Below are 24,178 nucleotides of genomic sequence, written 5' to 3' on the forward strand. Positions count from 1 at the left end.
AAGGGCACAACATGTATTTTCATGCTGTTTCTCTGTCTTAAGACCTGCACCTTTTTACTGCTGAGAAATAAACCTATTTGTGTATTGTTTCTTTCCCGCTAGTGATTATGCAATTCTTCTTGTTTACAAAGCACAACCTGTTCTAACAAACAATTAAAATAGTGTATAGTACATGTTTAAAAACTGGAAAAGATTCTTATTCACGGGCAGACCTACAGCTATGGAAGAGAACGCTGTGTCATATTGGGATGAAGCAAATGCATCTAATAAAGTCTATAGCCTCACCTCCCTTTACTTTATTATAGCTGCAATGACCTAAAGTAAACTGCCAATATTGAAAATCAGTGTGATTTTCCCCAGAGAGAGTAGTCTAAGAATTGCAACCAAAGTATGAATTCCTTATACTTGGTATAGTGTTTTGGTAAAGCACCTTGTTGCAGAATTATGAGGCAATGGTGTGGTTATGTATTCATTCTGAACTCCCTGGAAAACCAGCGGTGAATTAAGGACATTTAACAGAGTTGCTTACTTAACATCAGTCACAGCACACACAGATCTGAACATTTTTGATAGACATTGCTTGATGAATAATACCACAAATGACATCAAAGCTGATAAGTAAAATAGTTCATGTCTGATGAATTTTTATTCAAGTTATGCATGAGAGCTTTTTAGGAATAAAATTTCACTGTTGATTTAAAATTATAAAAGGTCAAAGAATTCATTAGACATAAATATTCCCTTGAAATGTGTGATGCCATTGAGAGTTTTGAAATCATGACGAAACTGAAAACAAAATGTAAGAAATAATAGGAAAAATTCTTTGTTTATGTCACCCTGTCTAAATTCAAAGGGATCTTGTAGCACCTTTGAGACTAACTGTGCAAAAGAAGTTGTAGTATTAGCTTTTGTAGACTTAGGGCTTATCTTCACAAGTGAAAAAAAACTGACCTTCCCATCTGGCATGATATATAGCCCTATGAGTAGCAATCTCAAAGTATAACACCTTAAACAAGCAAGCAAGCAAACAAACAAACAAAAATTAAACTCACAATTTGCTCTGAGGTTTGCTGGAAATTCATTTTTTCCTGTAGTTGGGATTCACTAGTCTACTTCCTCAGATGCATGGAGTGAACTTCCTCACTTCTTCTAAAACTTCTTTCACTCATTCTCAAAGGTGCAACAAGATCACTTTGCATATGGATATTCCAGACTAACACAGCTATGTTTCTCAGTTCTACCCTGTCTAAATGGTTATTGAGTTATATTAGTGAAAGGTTTTGTCAGCTAAAAGACTTCAAGTACATTAACAGTCATGCTCTATGACCAGTGTAGTGCTGAGTATATGTAGCTGCAATCCTATACCCACTTACCTTGGAATAAACATGACTGAACTCACTGAAATTACTTCTGAGTAAAAATGTAGAAGTTCATGCTGTATGTCTCTCTCATTGGACTTCATCTCCCAAATATGGTCCATATTCAGATTTCCACCTGAAGAAATTTTCATGATTAATCGTTAACAATGCAAGTAAGCAGAAAAGCAGTTGAAAATTTTGAAACCAGTTTTTTTCAACCAAAGTATGAAGACATTATTATTTCTATGAAAAAAAAATTACAATGATTTGTATGGGCCTAAATGTAAGATATAATACTAAGGAATGCCCCTGGTAATTCTGAATTTTTCAGTTTTATGTTTGCTTTCATAAAGAAAACAAAGAGGAAAAGAAGAGACTCTCTGTTTACCTGTATTATTTTTACCCCCCCATTCTTTTGTTTTTCAATAGCCCCTTTTCCCTTTTGTTCTATTTTTTATGTTTATTCTGTTTTGAAAAGGTTGACCATTAAGCTGGTCGACCTTTCCCCACTTATTGCACCTGTCTGGGGTATCCTTACTGGTTCCTGTTGGTTCCATGTACCCCAAACTGTACTGAAGATCAAACTTTCATGAGAGTTTATGGAAAAAATATAAGCAAAACAAAGAATGTGCTCACCGGCATACACATCTGCATTTTCCTAAAGAACAAATCCAGTTCAGAAGGAATTATTGATTGAAGAAAAGGTTTCTGGAAAGAGTAATAAGTCAAAATACAAGCATGAACTATCAGATCAATGCTTTTTTTAAAAAGAGGTTTCTATGACCCTGAGCTTGGAAAACTCTGCAAATATTTTCTCAGCTCATGTATACTCCACACTCTCCAAAATGGACTAAGAGAAGATAAAACTCTCAGTTTAATGAGAAGCCTGGGAATTTCACTTGTAACTGAAATGTGCATTGGATGGGAAGCCCTTTGATTATTTAAAACATTCTCCAAAGTTTAGCTGACTTGTGCACATTTATTCATTAATATTAAACACTAGCTACTTAGTAACATATATGTAACATAACTTCTCCTTGCATCCTGATCTTGAGCCGATCTTCTTGGCATGATGTGACTGCTCACTGTTAAAGATAGACCGGGGCGGGGGGGGGGCATTTATGTACACTTTACAGTAAGACTGCATAGTCTTATTGAATACAAAGCAGATATGGATCAGTTACTCTAGGGGTGCACCTAAAATGCAGAAATAATGCAGTTTGACACCACTTTAAGTGCTGTAGAGCTCTCCTATGGAAGAAGCTTGCATTCTGCTCCCCATCCATGTTTGTTGAGCCAACTAAGCCTCCCCCATCTCTTCCCTGTGGACAACGTCTATTTTTTGGGGGGGGGGGGTTCAGCCAATTCTGTGGCTACAGGGACATAGCCAGATATTTCTCTAATCTCTTGTACTTTCCCATCAGTCACAGAATAGCCATTTAAGGAGGAGGAGAAGGAGGAGGCCATCACAGCAAAATGTGAGTCTTGGGAGAAGTGGGCTTTGCTTGTTGCAGTGAGTGGAGAAGATCAGCAATGATCAATATGCAGGTGTAAGGTGGACTTCTGCTTGTGCATGTCACTAACAGGATGCTGGTCACTTTCTTTGATGGAAATTTTAAATCACCTCAAAGATGGTGGTTCTGTGAACCTCCCATGGTAGCCCCTTTAGATTCATTCTTTCTTATACTGCCAAACATTGTAATGATGACTGAAAGCACAAGCTGTTTCTTCAAGTAGCCCCTTTCACCCATGTCTCCTCAGAATACGTCTCCATTTAATCTCTGCTTTTGTGAATTAATTGCAATACAACTCTTTCCTTAGTATGTATTGCTTTCTTGGCTGAAACACACTGCTTAGCATAGAGCACCATGGAAACAGCCAGCTCTAATCAACATTACTTGTCCAGTTGGTCCCTCCTTTAAATCCCACCCACAAGTGATTTATTTTATTTTTAATTTGTTGGAGTAAATTTAACCTTGGTGTGCCTACTCTGAAAGTTGTAATTACCAGCCAGCAATTTTTTTCTGGTTGCTTTTTGCTCAGTTTTCCAGCTCCCCTCATGCACTGCTGTAGGAGTTTTTTTTTAAATCAACAACCCATTTTTTTTTAAAAAAAGTGTCTTCCATGTTAATCACCATCATCACCTCCTATTATTAGTTGTAGCTCTGTCCTCACCATGTAAATACAAATGATCTCAACACCACTCTTGCATTTTATCAATTATCCTGAGTAAGGTATTGTGTTTCCATTAGATTGAAAGCTACTTAGGGCATGAACCCAGTCTCTTATGAGTTGTGTAATGGTGCCATGTATACTCAAGACACTCCATAAATAATTATAATGCCAGGAACAAATTAGTTTTATGAATCAAAAACTGTCTAAATATAAATGTCTCTTGGATGGCTATGTTTCCTGCTTCTGCTTTATCTCTGCCTGATCCCTTGGAGCACTAAATACATTTATTCAAAGGGTTGCCAACTAGAGTGACAGGCAACTAATCAGAGGGTAAAAACTCCCCATGTATTATTCTGATGGGACTGAAAGAAAAGAAAGAAAGAAATAAGAAGAATGAACTTTGGGATGAACAGGCTAAGCTAATGCCACAACTGTTGCCATTTGATTAAATCCATCTCAGAAGACTGGAATACTGAGACAACTATGGTGTGAAATTAAAATCTTTTCATTTACAAGGGGTAAAATGTTACAGGCACACAGACTAGTTATGCAGGAGTGTAATACATACAAACCACAATGTTAGAGGGGCCCTTGGAGAGTCAAAAGTTCTGCAAATATAACATATTCATTGTATTCAGGTGAAACACACACACACACACACACACACACACACCATTTAGCCACAGTTCTCAGGCATGTATTTGCATATTACAGTTGGCCCTTGTTATCCATTGATTTTTTATCCATGGATTCAAGCATCCACAGCTTGAAAATATATTTTTTAAAAAAATAGCAAATAGCAAACCTTAATTTTTCCATTTTATATAAGGGGCATCTTTTTGCTATGCCATAATATTTAGTGGAACTTGAGCATCCACTTTGTTATTAACAGAGGATCCTGTAACCAAATCTCAGCGGATAACAAGGACTCACTGTATTTTTACCTGGACTTCCCCTCCCCTCCTCTCCCCTCCCACTCACATACTTCCACATTGCTTTTTTGGCACTCTTACAAGGATCTTATGGACAAAGGTGCTCTCCATAAGCATGCAAGCAAATATAAATATTAGGCATGGTGTGAAAATAGGCGGACCTTGGCAGCAGAATGCAATAGGAGATATTTGGGATCTTGACTTTAAATACATTTAGTGAATAAACTGCATGCTTCATACAAATGGATCCGAATGACCCAAATGAATATCATTCAATGTAACAAGCCATTTAGCTGAAATCCTTTTGATTCCTTGAGACATTGGCACAATGAACTTTAGTTTGATTAGGGACTGTGTGTGGATGCCTTTCCTATTTGAGGTTTTTGTTATTTGGGACTGATGTGTAGATGTATGGATAATAGAATCATAGAGTTAGAAGAGACCACAAGGGCCATCCAGTCCAACCCCTTGCCATGCAGGAACTCTCAATCAAAGTATACCTGACAGATGGCCATCCAGCCTCTGTTTAAAGACCTCCAAGGAAGGAGACTCCACCACTCTCTGAGGAAGGAGTGTGTTCCACTGTTGAACAGCCCTTACTGTCAGGAAGTTCTTCCTAATGTTGAGGTGGAATCTCTTTTCCTGGAGCTTGTGTTCATTGTTCTGGGTTCTGGAGCAGCAGAAAACAAGCTGGCTTCTTCCTCAGTATGACAACCTTCTCTTCTCCAGGCTAAACATACCCAGCTCCCTGAATCATTCCTCATAGGGCTTTATGGTTTCCAGACCCTTCACCATTTCAGTTGCCCTCCTTTGGACACACTCCAGTTTCTCAACATCCTTTTTCAGTGTTGTGCATGGGATGACCATAATGATTTCTAACAGATACCTAGATTAAAATTAACTTTTTTTGTTGTCATATCCCACATTTAATGGGGGCCAATCTAGTTTTTTATTGTTGTTGTGTGCGTTCAAGTTGTTCCAACTTATGGTGACCCTAAGGTGACCCTATCACAGGGCTTTCTTGGCAAAAATTATTCAGAAGGGGGTTGTTATTGCCCTTCCTCTCAGTCTGAGAGAGTATGACTTGCCTAAGGTCACCCAGTGAATTTCTTTGGCAGATTTGGGATTTGAACCCTTGTTTCCAGAGTCCTAGTCCAACACTGAAAAGCACTACACTGTCTGTCCTCATAAATTTCCACCTGAATACAGCTGAATGGTTGTGAAGTCCTCACTGAACATACAAGGAGTGTTGTTTTGAAGGGTTTTTTTCCTAGGAATAAATGAGTGAATTTCTTCTTTACTTGAAATTTTGCACTGCAGAATTATTTGCACAGAATATTAGCAGATATTAAACTAGTAGTTAACTGCATTGTGCTAGGTGTTTGGATTCCTCAATGAAATGCAAGTTTTAGTATCATGCAGTTTACAGCAGAAAGAAGACAGCCAGATACACTGACAAACTCACTTCACACTGCCAAGCCTGGAAAGAAAAGTTTGCTTAAGAACACTTTGAGTTTCTCCTAAAAGATAGCCAAGTGAGTCTGGGGAAAGCCAAGTCCCATGAATCGACTAATGTGCTGCTGCAATTCTAGAGCTCCTCTTAGAAACACATAATTAGAAGGGGAAATGCAAATACTGTATGTGCATATTGAGGCTGTCATTAACATATTTGGGAAGGTAACCAACATAAATTATTTGTGTAACAGGGAATCTTTATGTAAAATTAAGCCTATTTTATGTACCCAGTATAAAAATTATGGATAATATCAGACTTGTTTATGAAGGTTAAATGCAAGCTGATTTTCATGAACCTTTAATAGGAAGTTATTAGTCTATAGTATTGACAGTTCTGACTGAGCCATTTTGGAGGACAGTTCTGGAGAAGTACTGAACATTTAATTCATCGTTTTCTTTCCCTAGAACTTCAGTATGCTCAGTAGCCTATTTGAATAAAGTTGTCCATAATAAAGAACAACTATTAAAAGCTTCAGGTAAGAATACAGGGTATAAGTACATAACGTTCCCCACCAGATAGGCTTGGAGAATGACATACCAGTGTTTTGGAAGGGTCAAGGTTTTTGCTGGTGGTACTAAGCAGTTGTCAAGGGCTGCTAGTTAAGCAAGATTTAGAAGAGCTATTCTTTATAATAAACTGTGTATGATAATAATGCACATTTTAAAAAGCAAGAAATATCTACACACTTCTTGAGATGGCTGGTATAACTTCATAGCTGTAGTGCAGAATTTTCTTTAGCTCCAGGACTGAATTTCAATTTGGCAAGGGTCTCAGAGGCTGCATCCCAATTTTATAAGATTACAAAGGATGTAAGGACAAAGTAGATGGCATTAAAGCAAAGTAGGTGCAATTTTTACTAATTTCAATATTTTGCCACCAAGCAGAGCTCATTTCTGTGCATGTCAGAAGAGTAAGCCCCAGGGGGAAAGGTTTCAACCATATAAGCACAACTCCACTTCTATCCTATTATGTCTTGATGTAAAGGAATAGCTTCTGTTATATAATTCTTTTACAATCACTTTCTTGGCTTCAGAAGACAAGGATAGAGGCTGGAATTCAGTAAAGGACGCACATCTTTGTACGTGGCCGTATCTGTATGGGGAATGCAGTTGAGCAGTTTTGCAATATCCGTATTCAGCAACACACTGCTGTAACATTATTACATAGGGCAGCCAGCATAGTGACTGGTGCACAGGGACCAAGGCACAATGGGACCAATGGCTAACAGGATTCCAATTAGAGCCCTGATATTAAGTTTTGAAATTCACTAACAGGGTTCCTTAATGCCTCTGTTATGTAGCTATGTATATATAAAATTATGCAATGTGGATTGTGACAGAGAATTCTGGCCAACATTTCTTCAGCTGTACAAATTGGAAATTTATATGTGGCAAACGTATTTCCTTATATCAAATTAAGTTAAATTAAATTAATTAAACTAAGTTATTTCTCTCCCACCCTCTGTCATGAGCTGTCAAGATGGCATACAATTAAATAATGTAAACAATTTAAAATATTTCCAGATTAAAAAAATTAAAGGAAAAAAAACCCCACATATCCAACAGGTCATCAAATTACATCAACAGAAAAGGCTAAAAGTTAAAATCATGTACATGTACATTTAAAAAGGAGAGATTAGGCCCCTAAGACTTTAACAAAAAACCCACATTTAAACTTGATGTGTAAAAGAAACCAATACTGGTGCTGGTTTAAGTGGGAAGGTAACAGCGTTCGGTGCAGTCATGCTGGCTACATGACCAGCAAAGCAGTCCTCGGACAACACTGGCTCTTCCGCTTAGAAACAGAGATGAGCACTGCCCCTACAGTCAGTTATGACTAGATATCCATGTTAAGGGACCACCTTTACTTTTACTGATAGGGTGGTAGTTCTCACATACCCATGAGTCCAAGGAGATTCTCTTCAGAAGAGGGTGCACTGCTGCCTCCTTCTTTATGTATAAAATATTTTCCTTGATAGGTATTGTGACCAATGAGATGGCTTAAAGTGCCTCTTTGACTGTGCAATCAGTTTTCACCCCATTTCAGTTTTTAATGTCTTCCTTTATAAATCCATCATGCCACACTTCTGTGTTAATCTATATATTTTTAAAAAACACCTTTTAAAAAAACCCTTATACCTACATATTTAAACATCTTTTCCAAACAAGCAATTGCAGTTTTGATAGTGAAGTCCCCTAAGTATTCTGCAATTCTGTTCTTTTCCCTTTGTCTGTTTTGCAGTCGATGGTTCTATGAACACTCCCATAGGGTTTCTTAATGTAATTTGCAGAGGTGAGGTGGGGATGAAGGAAGTGGGTTTGTCCTGTGCTTTGCATTAGAATGAAAAAGGCTGCCAGAGAATAGAGACAGTGCAGGGAATTTACCTTCGGTTGGCCCCCTTTCCAGGGCTATCAGAATATGCAGATAACAGATATAGTGATATAAATATGGTCATTTTACACTGCTGCTGTCTCTCTGAAGAAATAACAACTTCAAAAAGAAGATAAACTAATAATGAACCCAAGCATCAGCCCTGTCTTGCATCCTTCCAGTGACCCCCATCTACTCTCATACATGGTTAACAGCAAGCATTGTCAAAGCACCCATTCATTCTCCTTTCCCACTGTCCTCATCATACTACGCCTTACATCAGAATTTTTTGCATCTCCAGGACAAGCTAGAAATCAGTGTAGAAAGTAGGGTGAAGTGTAGTAAGGTGGGTGGTGTGTTGTTTAGCTTTATGGTAACAAACTTAGATGTGGGAGTAAAGCACTACCAGGCTGAAAGAAAGCTCAGAAAAAGCAACATACATACCTGAAGAGAAACACATCCCATGATAAACACATGTCTTTTACCACTTGAGGAAGCAATGCTTTTAAACACATATGAGACCTGTGAAGTTTGGCCCAAGATTGTCGCAAGGATACATGGGGGGAGGGCGCTAGAGGAGCCATTGTAGGAAAACTGGAATCTAGATGCAATAAATAAAGAAACAGTAGACCTTGGAAGAAGTTTTTATTTGGAGGTGGTGATAGTAGGGGGTCTATAATAACAAGTGGCCATGCTGCCTAGGAGATTCTGGGAGTTACACTCTCAAAAGTAACTTTTTTGAGTTGTAAGTGAAGGTGATGATGATTTTATTTTTCTGCTGCTGCAAACCTTAAGAATATCATAATTTATAGGAAGATGGCCCCTAAGATGGTTTCTCACATTGTCACCTGATCATGAGAAATATTCTCCCATGCATCATTTATCTTAGAGCAGGAAATTGGTCTTTGCCTTGGACAATTATTCCCCAGCCATTTGCATCTCCTTTCCTTCAGTCAACACATTGGAAAAATGAGGATTTTCTCTTGAGTTGTCAGATATTTTATATGGAAGAAATATGAACTACATCAGTATTTACAGTAATATTAGTAATTTCAGACCCTGCTTAGGTTTAAAAGAAAGAAAGAAAGAAAGAAAGAAAAAGAAAAAAGAACCTCTGTTTCTCTCTGAAACCACAAAGAACTACTGTCACTTGGGTGCTGTCTGCACAGGCCAAATAAAGATAGTTTTCCTTCAAACTATCTGGATTTGAACAATTTGCTGCATATTGAACTGGACTAATAGGGAATTTCCATACATAGGTGAGCTCCAGTGAGTGCAATTAGAGTTATTCAAAAGTCAGGCAGCCATGGCACAGGGCCTGAAAAATAAAGTTCTATGTGGGCTTGCAGTGAACCTTCCACAGGTCCCAATTGCAGCATAGGGTTTGGAAGAAGATCCCATATATTATGTGTAGTATAGATAAGGACACTTGGAATCTGAGTCCTAGCAGGAATGGCTATCACTGCTGTAGCTACTATGTGCTATTTGCTGAAAAATGCTTCTCAAACCTTGGAAAGGTTCCTAATATTATTCTGAGTTGCCATATTACCCAGGTTTTACTAATTTCTGGTTCCATTACCCAAATTGCATTGCTGCCCATTTTTACTATCTGCTGACCCAGAATTAACTCTTCTTACTCTTGCCTGCCCCATCTCTGTGACATCAGTAGGACCCACCCAATGACACTGCAAGGACTCGCCCCTGTGACATCACAAGGAACTCCCCCCCCCCCGGGTTTTCAAATGCTGCTGACCTGTAAACTCTAGTCAAGATCAATGAGATCCTGTATCAAGGAGTGCTCAGTCAGAAGCAGGAGATCTCTCTCACCTATGATCCCTGGCAGCAATAGACACAGCTCTAAAACCCAAGAGAACCACTGTTACTTGGGCCCTGTTTGCATGGGCTAAATACTCCCTTTCCCATTCTCTTGGTGGGGAGACTGCACAATGCACAGTCCAACAGTCAGTTCTGGTGTGAACAGACTGGGTGATGTCAGGGTCAAGTCCATTCAGCACCAAAACTGGGATTTACCTCCTGCCCAAGTTGAATTAAAATACCTCACCATTTGTTCTGAGTCTTCCTGGAAGATCCAAAGCTCTCTCTTCCAATTCTGAGTGGCTGTTTGAAATGCATCCCACTCTGCCGCCCAGCACATCCACCACTGCTGCCAATCATTTGTTCTGAGGTCATAACAAAGTATCCTTCCATATGATCAAGGCTGGACACCTTTTTCTGATCTCAGAACAAAGTGGCCCATAATACCGGAGGATGCACCTGGTAGTTCAGTGCATGCAATCAGCTGCCTGGCATCGGAATGGAGGACATTTGCAACAGAGAAGGGTTGGGGTAGCTCTGGGGCCAAAATGCTCCAGTGACCTGCTCACATCACTAAGAACCAGTTTTGAACTAGTCCAAATACATTTTGTACAGATTAGTATAATTAACTTTTATGACTGCAGTGTAATACTGATAAAATGAATAAAATAAAATAAAAATATTGAAGAAAATGGCACTTCAGAGAAAAACATGCCATTTACTCACCTTATTACCATATTGCCCTGAATTTGGTAATTCATATGTGACAAAAATATTTATGAATATCTTACCCGTTACTCTTTCTATAATTATTTGCATAAGAAAAAAGAAAACAAAAGACCGTCAAGTTATATATAATATTGCCTAAATATATGGTTAAGGAAAAACTTCAAAAATTTACTTTTTAAAATGATAACTACTGGACTATCCCAATCAATATTGTAGTTGCTGTAGTCATAAAATGGACATTTTCCAGTCTCCCTAAGGCAGAACTATAATACATGATGGAGAATGTGCCCAATTATATGTTCAGCAGCAGCTGGAATATGGTTTTAAAAGGAACGGGGGCTTGAAAGAAAGGGGTTCTAAGCCCCCTACCCACAATCCTTATAGTTGACCTAGTTGCAGTCTTCCCTCAGGGATGGCAATTTCCCTTAAGCCAGATAATGAAAGTGAGCCTGCCTTGTAGAAAAATCATGTAGAAAGATTGAAGAATGTAAAGCTGTGAGGATGCATGAAGGTTTAGTATTCATCACCCACATATCATTTTTAGATGGTCCTGTGTTGTACCTACTTGAAGGTGTCTAAGCGGTTGTCCCATCCTAGCTCAAAAATAAAAATCATAAGAAGGGAGAGTAGATGCCTCAAAGAGGTGGCTGAGCAGGTGTTAAGTCACCTGATTGCTATGTTCACCACTATGACGAGGTGCATTAAATTTCCATTTAAATGATAGTTTCTATTTTTAGATTGTTTATCTATACATAGGATTACCAGGTCAGAATTATCCCAACCCAATTCAAAATAACATAACAATACACAATTATTCCAAATTCTACCCTCCCCCCTTAAAATAACGATTGAATCACAAATACATTAAAAGATTCATACTAAAAAAATTAATTAAGTCAACTAAAACAGGAAGGATGGAATAGACTGCACAATAGTCAATTCAATGAGTGGCTGAAAACTATTCTGGAAAGGCCTGTTGGGAGAGACCCATCTTGACAGCTTTCTTAAAACTGTCCAAGCTTGTAATATGATAAATCTCGTCTGACAGGCCATTCCATAGTTTGGGAGCAGTTGCAGAGAAAGTCCTCTCGGTCGCCACAGTTGTTCTTGTCTTCACTGATTGTAACAAATTCTTTTCAGAGGATCTGAGGGTGCGGGGTGGATAATATGGAAGGAGGCGATCCCATAAGTAGGTTGGACTTGAGCCATGTAGGGCTTTAAAGGTTATTACCAACACCTTCTACTGCACCCAGAAACCAATGGGCAGCCAGTGGAGTGATTTTAGAATAAGTGTTATATGGTCACTCCTAGTTTTACCGGTGACCAACCTGGTTGCCATATTCTGAACTAACTGTAGTTTCTGGACTAAGCACAAGGGTAGCCTCATGTAGAGCGCATTGCAGAAGTCAAGTCATGAGATTACCAGTCCATGTACGATAGTTTCCAGGTCCTCTGGTTCCAGGAAAGGGCTTAGCTGGCGTATCAGCCGAAGCTGATAACAAGCACTCCTGACTGTTGCATTTATCTGATGTAACATCTGGAGCAACGAGTCTAGGAGCACCCCCAGACTGTGAATACAGTCTTTTGAGGGGAGTGTGACCCCATCTAGGACTGGTTGATGTATCTCAATACTTGGAGTAGGGCCCCCTACTGTGAGTACTTCCATTTTGTCTGGATTCAGTTTTAGTCTGTTTTTCCTCATCCAGTCCATTACTGCCTTAAGATATTCATTGAGAGGAGAGATACCATCTGTAGTTGAATCTGTAGACCAAGACATGGTGAAATATATCTTGGTGTCATCAGTGTACTGATAACACCCTGCCCCATGTCTCCGGATAATCCCTCCCAGAGGCTTCATATATATATTAAATAGCATTGGGGACAGGATGGCGCCTTGAGGTATATTTGTTCCTTTCTCTGCATAGCCCCCCCCCCCCAAATCTGCACGTTTTCAGTTCTATACATTCTTTGGATGCTCTCTACCATTGATGGGAGTTCGATGTCCATTTTCCAAACAGTGTGGGAAGTGGAGACCAGGAGAAGCCCACCAAAACCTTAGCATAAAAATAGATTTTTCACAACTCTGCCCCCATCCTGCATTTTATATACAAATTGGGAGATATCCAATTAACTTGTGAAGGCTGGCAATGACTCTTAGTTCCATGTTACTGTACATACTGACTCTCTATGGGTGTAGCTGTGCAATGTAATCCTATGCATGTTTACTCAGAAATTTACTGGAATTTGTTGACATGTTCAGAAGTGTGTGGCATACCAGATATTCTATACTTGTTGTAATTTTGTAATCCCCTTCTAAATCTGAAATAACCAGCACTCAAGAGAGTATTCTAAATGTGACCAAAGTATATATTTGCTGGTTTTTTGCTGTTAGGGAGGCAATATATAGAACATTGTGGTGGTGGGACAAATGTGTATGACTTTGATATATCTGTTTCTAGATCAGTTTCTTTCTTTCCTTTTTTTTTGGGGGGGGGGAATCTTTGTTAAGATAATTCTGTTTCTCTTTCACAGAGAAGCATCTGGCCATGTGACTATAGCCATATGCACAATGGTTGAGGCAACTTCTGGTACTTGCTGGTGCTCCCACCAGAGGTACTGGAAGATGACATATTTGTTGAGCATCTGTCTGTTGTTTCATGCCAGTTACTTTTTAGTCATACCCTGCTTTCCATTTACCATAACATGGTTATGAAGGGGCAGGAAGCATGAGGAAGGAGAGTCCCAAGGAAGGGAAGGGGAAAAGGTTTTGTATTTCTGCCATTGTATAACTTTATATGTTTCATAATGCAAAGTCTTGGCCTTTGTATTTTCTGTCTTGCTATGCTGAGCTTCTCAATGCTTTCTCTAAGCATGGTGACCATGACACACACACACACACACACACACACACACACACACACACACAACTATAAACAAAATTGTCCCATCAAATATGATTCTGGAGAATATATGCTTTTTTAAAAAAAATAACAACAACAACTCTGATCTTGGCACTTTATTATATTTGTTTGTCAAAGTTACATTACAATTGTATGGATTTATGATAGGCATTTATATGAAATGATTTGCACTGGTTCCAAAAGACTGCACCAGTTCCTAAGCCATTTTTGAAGTTAATATTTCAAATGACATGGAAGCAGAGAGTGAAAAAACAATTGAGGAACCTGAACGGGAAGGGAATCCATATTTGTAGTGGTTGATTTCCCTGATCATATTAAATATTTAGTTATGCCACAAATAAATTGCTTTCTGGAATTTGTTTCTCTTTTTTCCACTATATCTGAGAAAGAGAGCGACAAAGAACATGTGCCTTTCAGAAGCCATGCTAAGAAACACATTCTTTCAATTGACGTAACAGCTGATGCAAAGAGAGCCTCCGAGTGCTAAAGAAGGCAGAAAATGGAAACAGGGAAAGCCTCCAGTGGCTGTGCCTTTTGGGCCCCTGAACCCATTCTTTCTGAGTTTTTTCTTTCTTCCTGAGCCCTTGGCTGTATATATTATTCCAGGCTGGGCCCAAAGAGGTGGCAATCCCTGCTTGTTGCTGAGCTCAGTTTTTTATGTGCTTTCCCAACACATCTCAGCACATAGGCAGAACTACTGGGAAAGGTCTTGGTTTGAGTGAGAAGACAGAGAAGTAACTGATCTTAGCCTGGCATGCTGCTTGGCACTTTACATGTTGTATGCTTTGTTTTGATTATGTGATGCATGCAGCCACTATTGCTGCTGTTGCTTTTGTTTGACTGTCTACCTAACAAGGGTCAGATGGAATAGCAAGGATGCAGAAGAAAAGTGTTGGAGGATGGTGCCATGCAGCCTGCCCTGTAGCCCTTAAGATAGCCTGCTGCTCTAAAATGCAATGGAAGGCACTCTCCCTCCATCAGCACCCAGGCTTCAATAGCCTGACTTGTTGAGCTTCAGTATTTAGAAACAGTGGTGACGGTAGTCTCAGGGAGAGGGCAGGGGCCATTTCCTCCTTCACTGTGGAGGCCCCATTGGGGACCACAATTATGGGACTGAAGTCAATGGAAGTGCCATCACATCATTTTTTGCTTATATCTGTCTTTTTTTTGGGGGGGGGGGCGCTACTTGGTAAGTTGGAAAACCATAATTTGTGCTGTTTGTGAACTTTTTGTGGTTTTGGAAGAAAAAATGCATCTGTGAATTTCTTTTGTGGGGTCTGGGGTCTTGGGGACTGCAAAATGAGATTCTGAAGGTTATGTGTGGCTTATGGACCACCCCTTCCCCACCCCTCATCTAGTCCTTCATCTCAGGCAAAAGCAAGTTGTGGGATGGCCCTGAACATAATACCCAGAGCAAAAAACACTATTTTCTCCCTATTTAACCAGCTTACAACTCATTGATAATAAAGTGATATTTTTGTTTTCCATAAACTTGGAATGTCAACATACAGACTAGTTTGTAGCACACAACAGTATGTGGTTTGAATTTGTAAGTAATCCATTATGTTGCTTTAGCAATTCACCCTATCAACCCCTGGATAATGTGAAATTTGTTAGTAATCAGGGAGCAGCAGCCCACTGCCAGTTGCTCTAAGCTTATTTGTAGAGTTGCACAGTCATACCTATTAAATTCCTCTGTTCCTATTGAGTTCTGAGCCTATCATTATTAGTTTACTTACGTCAGCCCTGCATCTGCAATCCCCAATTTTGCACTACTTCTAGATTTCAGTAATTTATTTTTCAGCCAACTGGTTAAGTGACTCATCCACAGGAAACATGGGGGGAAAAAAACCAACACTTAAAAAAATGCATTTGTATTAGGGAGTTGGAGGGGAGAGTCTTTGCTAGAAAAAAGATCGTTTTTCAAAAAGGATGTTTACCTACGTCTTCTCTGCTGCTACAGTAATTGAAAAAGCAATGTCGTTTTGTTTTCATTCAAGCTGTTTATCATTCATCTCATCTATAATATTAGATACGAATATTAAAGAGCACATATACGTTAAGCACCATGTTTTCATCCCTGCCAAATGCAAGAGTGTCTCTTCAGAAACTATGCTGCACACTTACAACAGTAAATTGCTAGTGTTTCAAAAGAAAGGATTAGACAGGAAAGGTAATGAATTCACTCAGTACTGGCTACATTTTCTAGTTACATAGACTACAACCATAAGGACCCATGGCTGGTCCTACCTAAGGATGAGTGAGAATTTCATTTCAGGTTTATTTTTCATAGGATTTTACCAAAAGATTATTCACTTATTTAACTATTTACATTCTGATTTATATCATGAGGTCTTGGGATAGCATAGAATAAAATCAATTTATTATTTAAATAGATTTAAAATAACAAAGCAGTAAATAAGACTTTAAACAGACTAAAATTATTTTAAACCAATTGACAAGTTACAACAAAACAGTTTACCGTATACACTTGACTATAAATTGACTTCATGTATAAGTTGAGGACAGATTTGGGGACCGAAATTATGGATTTTGATATGACCCATGGATAGGTCGAGCGTAAAACTTAGAGGCACATAGCAAAGGATCTAAAGGATGAAGCAAAGCAAAAAAATGTCAAAGAACTTCCATCAGACGTAGCTCTTTGTGCTCACTCTTAAGGCTGGATGGATGATAGAGTAGTGGGGATTGGTGCTTCCAGGGCAGATTATATTCTTGTCTTTCACCAGGGAATTGTTCCTTCTTTTATATAAGAGTTAAGATACACTACTTATATTGACCCATGGATAAGTGACTCAGGTTTTTTTTTAGTCAATTTTTTGACCTAAATTTCTAGACTTATATACAATAAACCAAGTTTAAGTGGCTTATGACAATTTTAAACAGTACATGTATAGATCTAGATGAAATCCATGATTCTTCAAAGGCTTTAGTAAAAGCATCAGCAAGAAAAAGAACAAGAACAACAATAAGAACAACAACAACAACAACAACAACAACAACAACAACAAATTTTTGCCCAGCATCAGATTGACACCATCTTTGGTACCAATCAAGACTCAAAGGGGAGGGTATTCCACCAACTGGGCTTCTAGGGGGGAGGCATTCCACAACCCAGGCACTGCAGTGGAGAATGTCCTCCCCAATATCTTCCTGTAGTGTTCCCCAACCACACACATAGGAGATATTAGTTGTAGGTGTGTACCCAGTGTAATGAGCTCCTGGTCACAAGGGAACAAGTTTGTCCTCTTGAAAGCAAAGACTCTGGATCTAAAGAAGCTGAAAGAAGTAGAGAGTTTGATGACGTAGACCTGCACTAATGTCATAGGAGATTATCGCATGCCAAACCCATGCCGGGATAGACGTGGGTGTTATCTCACCCATGTCCAGAAAACAGATAAGTCAAACTTGTGACACTAAACCCAATATACTAGGTAGCCTCCATGCCCCTGCTGGCTTTCTACTTGCATAGCTAGTTTTTGTTAATGTTATTATTTTCACTTGGTTTTCTTGCCTGAAAAACAAAATTAATTGCTATCAGAAGTCAGGGAAGGGATAGTTTACCCTGTTGTTAAACTCTTACACCTGCTTAACCCGCATGTGTCATTTTCACAATTCAGCATATACTAGGGTTAGAAAGGGGTGTCCCTTCCGGACGCCCCCAACCCTAGTACGTGCTCAGCACATACAAAATGGTGGCTCCCTTTCCACCATGACGACATCACTAACGCGCCGCCTCCAAACGTCGTCATGCTGCGTGAGGGCGCATAGAGCGCCCTTTCCGCAGCGTGAAAAGGAGCTCCGAAATGGAGCTCCTTTTGCTGTTTGTGTCGCTGGTGCAGCCTTCAGACGGCTGCACCACCGATGCAAGGGAAAAAGGGGCCAAGCGGCCCCTTTCTCCTCCTCCCCGTCATCACTGGGTGTCCTTGGGGCTTCAAGTCCCAAGGACACCCCTTTCCAGGCCGAGGGGAAGCGGCCTTTTGCCGCTTCCCCGTGGCCTGGAAAGCGGTGGATTGGGGCCTCGGAGGCTGCCGTTCTGGCAGCTGAGGCCCCGATACAGCGGGGAAAGGGGCGGGTGCAGGCTGCCCCAAACGGGCAGTCTGTAACACGCCTGAGTTGGTTTCCCCTGCAAGCCTATCTATTTTTATAGTTCTGGGTGGCTTTTTTCAGTTTCTATAGCAGACAATTGAATAAGAAATCGTTCAAATGAAAATTGGGGTAATATTTACATAGCACAGTTGCCAGAATGGCTCCCCCCATGCTTATTGTACTTCAGAAAGGCTTCAGACAGGCTTTCAAAACAGATTTTTTAAATAAAGAATGGGCTAGGCTAGGGAGTGCTGTATTGTTATCACTGAACTCTTTTAAGGAGCTTTTAAAAATATTTTACATTCTATTCTTTTACTGAAGTGTGAATTGTTTTAACACTGTAAATGGTTTAATTCTATTTGAATACTTTCTTTTTGTATATTTTAATTTGTATTGTTCTTTTAAATTGTGAACTACTTTGAGTCTCAATTCTGAGGAAAAACTGGGATATAAGTTAATATAACAGCAACAGCCTGGATACCATTTTAACTTCCATGGCTCCATTCTGGGGAATCCTGGTCAAATACTTAGAATTCTCTGTAGACAGACATTAGAACACTCTCAGCAAGCTACAAATCAAAGAATTCCATAGGATAGAGTTGTGATAATTAAAGTGGCATCAAGCTCCTGTAACTGTGCAATGCAGATACACTTTAGGGTAGAAAAACACACAGAGAATAGGAACTTTCATCAGGGGGGAGGACAATTGGTAAGAACCAGGGCATTAAGGGAAAGGATAGTGTGCTATGGTGCTTTACAGACCACCCGAAAGGGCGGTCTGCCGGCGCTGGTGTTTGCTGCGTCAGGGAACTGCAGCGGACAAACCGCACGATTCCCTAGTGCAGCAAAAAGACCCCGCAAAAGTGCGGTGTCATTTCCATGCTGTGATGTGCAGACGCTAAGTGTCCGCTACATCAAAATGGTGGTGCTCATGTAGAATGGGCGCCATCATTTTGTACATGCTCAGCACGTACTAGGGTTAGGGGCGTCCAGAAAGGATGCCCCTTTCTAACCCTAGTACATGCCGAGCACGTATTTTTTGGTGGTCTGGAACCCGCCTATGAGTCACTCTGAGTCAGGCTGAATACACACTTTCTAGACATACACTCTGGCTTTTAAAATGATTTTAAAAAATGGATGAAAAGTTGAACTGTTAATTGGATTCCAAACATTAGTTTACGAGTTGCTAATGCAGACTCAAACCTGAGACTCCAATGAGCCTCTACTGAAAATAAAGCCTACACTTTCTTTTCATGAAGACACTTTTCTGCAACTGAGTTTTGTACTGAGGCTGCAAAAATGTACAGCTATGGATGATTGATAGAACCTATTTCTAAATTTAGGTTTAATCTGAAAGTGTACAGTGGTACCCCGGGATACGAAATACCCAGGTTACGAAATTTCCGGGATACGAAAAAATCCCATAGGAAATAATTGTTCCGGGTTACGAATGTTTTTTCGGGTTACGAAAAAAATTTTGGTGCTTTTTTCGGCTTTTTCGCACCAAATCGCGGCTTTTCCCCATTAGCGCCTATGGCATTTCGGCTTGCGAATGCTTTTCGGGTTACGAAAGCGGCGGCGGAACGAATTAATTTCGTAACCCGAGGCACCACTGTATCTTGAATTTAAGGTATTGAAGGTGAAAAATGTTCAGATGTGGCAATGGTTGCAGAAGCCTAGATTGGCTACAGCTGGAGTCCAGAGCAGCAGCCAGATGCTCAAGATCAACTGAACAGGACTAAATGTAAATATGCGATGTCTTCAGTCTGAAGAGGGATTGGTGTCTATGGTGCATAGCAACTAGTATAGGAAGAGGCTGGGCTAAGTGGTAACCTCATGGTAATTCTGTATATAAGCAAAAACGCTGGTCTTTACTGGGTGGGATTGTGGGATAGTGTGGTGTGTTGGTTGGTAAGAGATTTTGTATAGTAGTGGTGATTAGCTTGTATTATTTGAAACTAAGTATAAATAAAGCCCTCTTAGGAGTGAACTGCTGAAGAGTGTTTCTTTGATCTAGCAGCTGTTTCTCCAGGCATTCTTCCAAGCAAGCCGAGGCTTGTGTTTGAAGTTTTGGCTCTGATCCTGTGGTGGAGAGATAACCGACGTCTTCATTTGCCATCGGACTGGAATCACTGGCCAGATTCATCACCCAAATATCAACAGAATTGTACAGTTATATGAGCTTCATTCTAATTTAACTACCATGACTCTTTCCCAAGGAATCCTGGGATTTTACTTTAACTGCCGTGACTCCCATGTAAGGAATCCTGGGATGTACTTAGAGGTTTCTTCTAGGGAGTGCTAATCCACTTCCAAGGGTATCTTGAACTTCTGTCTGCACTACAGAACTTAATTATCAATCCCTTTCTTCTTAGAGTACCTTGGTCACTTCTAAACCCCTCTTTAAACTATACACCCTAGGACGCTATAAGATGGAGCCATGACAATTGAAATGATATTTGACTAATATAAAGGTTTAGTAACGAGACACCTTTGGTATCTGGTTCAGGAGTTTTTCTTGGGACTCTTTGTTGGAATAGTGCTGCAACAAATAAAGGTTCCTGCTGGATTATTTCCTTTGGCATGTTGCTCTTGAACTATCTGTTTCTAATTTGGAAATTTGGAAGGATTTCTAAAGGATGCTGCTCCTGATATTCAGATCCTATGATTTGACTTCAACTAATCATTGATCAGTTGCATGTTGACATTGCAATCTATTTAATGAGTAAATAGCACTTAATTTGCATTTATGCACATGTATGCTGCTAGATTCCTATGAATACTTAACTTGATTTGTCATTGGGGCCAAGAAACTCCATTAATAAGACTCCCATTCATATAAAGTGATGTCTTGGACTTATACAGACAACACCAAATGGCAGTGACTGGTGGTTTCGAAGTCAGTGGCATGGTGATTCCACTTCAAGTCTTACACTGAAATTTGGAAGGGCTGAACTGTCCAAGGTGTTGAATCTGTTTTGGGGCCAGAGTAACATGGATACCACTACTTATTGTTAATTATTTTAGTAACATTGGCCTGGTACACATGGGCAGGAAGCGGTGTGGTGGCACTGATTCTATGGTTCCAAAACAAGCAGCAACCACATGCTCCAGAACCCTAGAACGTGCCACTGCTGCCATCATGCTAGCCTCCCATCTACATGGGGGCTGCCATGATGACATACGCAATGCACAGCGTCCGCATATCACACACAGATCAACAGAGGGATATCAGGGTTTTTAGTTTTTAATTGTTGTTTTTATGCTTTGATATTGTGTTTTTAATATGTTATACTGGGGCTTTCTATACAGCCCTTTGGGACGTCCGGAGGACGTCCCATTTTAAAAAAGGGGCGTCTCTTATAGACGCCCCTGTGCCTAGTACGGACTCCGTCCGTACAAGATGGCGCCGGCCCTTCTACATGGCCGGCGCCATCTTTGCGTACTGGACGCACAGCGTCCAGACGTGTCGCGCCGCTTGTGACGTAGCGAGCGCGCCCCTGGCGCCTCGCTACGTCGCAAACGCGACTTGAAAAGAAGCTCCATTTTGGAGCTTCTTTTTTCGGTCCGCGCGGGAGTCGGGCCGTCTGAAGGCTCCGGCTCCCCCGCGGACCTACTGGCGGTGGCGGCAGACCGCCGCAAAGTGGCGGTCTGTACCCTGCCACTGTTTAATACTGTCTTAAGGGGGGAGGGATAAAGTGTTTTTAATTGTTATATTTTATATTTTACTGTTGTCAACCGCCCGGATTGGTTTGCCATAGGGCGGTATACAAATAATAATAATAATAATAATAATAATAATAATAATAATTATTATTATTATTATTATTATTACAGGAAGCTGTGTCATTTTCACCACCCGTATGTACAGCCCCATTGACACCTCCTTTAATGTTTAGTATAAAAGCTGAGGCAGATTCATAGGTCCCAAGAATACTGCAGAAATAATCTAGTTTGAGACCACTTTAACTGGCATGGCTCAGTGCTAATGAATCCTGAGAACTGTAGTTTATTGTGGCACCAGAGCTCCCTTACAGAGAAGGCTAAATGCCTCACAAAACTACTGTTAGCAGAATTCCTTAGTATTGAGCCAAGGCAGCTAAAGTTGTCTCCAACTGGATTATTTCTGCAGTGTGTTTTGGACCATAGTCTCACTGACATGGAATTCTTTCACCAACATCTGGGATTCCGTAGGGCAACATAGATCTGAAGTAATGAACAAAGTCAACTGAAGGCTGCTTTGCTGAGATGCAAGAACACTGCTGCAGTGATGATTACTATCTTTGGCAAGAGTACTCAACACAAGTCATATTCAATCAGAGTTACATTATTGGGAGTACTCTAATATAATCCAGAGAAAGAGATGCTTAGTTTTTAAACAGTGCATGCCAGTACAGAGCTGCATTGAAATTAACAGGGTCTGCAACAGCCATGAAATTTGTGGACTGCAGCTGAAATGCCTTTGGAGAGCCAACTAATTTTAATTTATTGTATTTATTCATTCTGACCAGTATTTATGGCTCCCTGTCTAGTGTACCAATTTAAGAAAGGTGCACTTATGATAATGGAGCTGCTTATCATTTCCACTTCTTTTGAAGACTACTCTTCTCCTTTTTTGTTTATTTGTAGAGCAAGTAGAGATGTTTGCTTCTTTGAATTTGCATGGATTTCAGTGGTGAGCAATGCAAAGTCCCACTGTAGAAGCTATGTAAGTGGCTTACAAGAATTGTCCCACTCTTGGAGGGCTGAGAAACTTACTTTTGAAAAGCACCTGGAAACCAGAATAAACAACCAAGATGAAGAATTTCACTCTAAAGCTCAGTTGTTTTTTTATTTACCATTCATCTTTTTTTTTTAAAAAAAAATAAAGGTTTATTTTTTAAAAAAAGTAAATTATCATCTTTCCTCCTTCCTGATTCTACAGACATCAGCAGTTCAATAATCCTGTCAAAATTTTCCAAGTCCTTGCTATCTCTATCTTTGCAGAATACAATCATATTGATGTAATACCTTTATGTAGGACATTTTCATTTTTATCAATATAGACTGATGAAATCAATGAGTAACCTTTAAGTAGTTTGTCTGGATAAGTTATTCTGTTAAGCAAGACAGCTAATCAAAAAGGAATTACCTTGGAACAAAAGACATGCCACCACTTTGTGACTGATTTCCTTTGCTGTTAAGGGCAACAGTTTATATACAGCCTAGTTCAATTGTTGACACTGACAGCACAGATGTCTGTAAGGAAGGCTATCTGGAGGAGCTTAGATTGGAATGGATAAAATATTCTCTTCCTCCTCATTGCTGCTTTTTACTCATTACTCCTTGGCAGCTCTTGATCAGCCTTTAAGATGCTGTGGGCATCTGCTGCTTCTCTTTGTCTAATGGTCTTCCAACCTTGCAAGTTACTTTTCATCCTAACAACATGCTGCAAGATTTGTATATGCACAGAATAAAAGGCTTTCAAACCACCTTCTCCTCTGATGAAATACAAATACAGTATAACACTGCAGATGTTGAGTCACTGCTTTTCTTTAAAAAAAGAAAAGAAAAAGATCTGTTTATTTATGCAGAGACAGGTCCGAAGTCAGATATAGTTAGCTTCAGTTTTCTTCGTTCCAGGCAATTGGTTATTGCACTAAAACTTTAGAGTTCATGTGAAACTGTAAATGAAATGTTTCTATGTTGTCTTGGTCATGGGTTTGACCTGCAAACTAACTTAATTATTTTGAAGCTGGGCCACTACTATTTAATTTTTGACTGGGGAGAGGGAAAGGAGAGACAGAATAGAACTGGCACAAATAATTAGTGTAGTGGATCTATGCTAACTCAAAAATAAATCATTTCATTGGGGATTATGCTCAGATAAATGTGCATAGGACTGCAGCCTCAATCATTATTAAGAACTACTGGTAATTGTGCATGGACAGACAAACAATAAGGTGGCATTTGCTTTCCATAAGTATATAGGCAGCAATCTCTTGGTTCCTTCTAGCCACAAAGTGGATACAGAGCAGAGTGGAAGGTGAGCAGAAGAAAGAGTGGAACTCAGTGGCATCCTTAGGATTGGTTTCACCTGGTGCAGTAACTCATGGTGTCAACCCCCCTCCCTGTCCATTGACCTCCTCCATACAGAATCCTTAGTAATGCTTTTTTACACTAATGCTATTTGTAAAACATAATTTCCATATAACACTGCGTGTAATGCTAATAGTTGTGACATAAACAACTATCAAAATTAAAATTATAGCT

The sequence above is a fragment of the Sceloporus undulatus genome, chromosome 2 (assembly GCF_019175285.1).
Source record: "Sceloporus undulatus isolate JIND9_A2432 ecotype Alabama chromosome 2, SceUnd_v1.1, whole genome shotgun sequence".
Classification (NCBI taxonomy): domain Eukaryota; kingdom Metazoa; phylum Chordata; class Lepidosauria; order Squamata; family Phrynosomatidae; genus Sceloporus; species Sceloporus undulatus.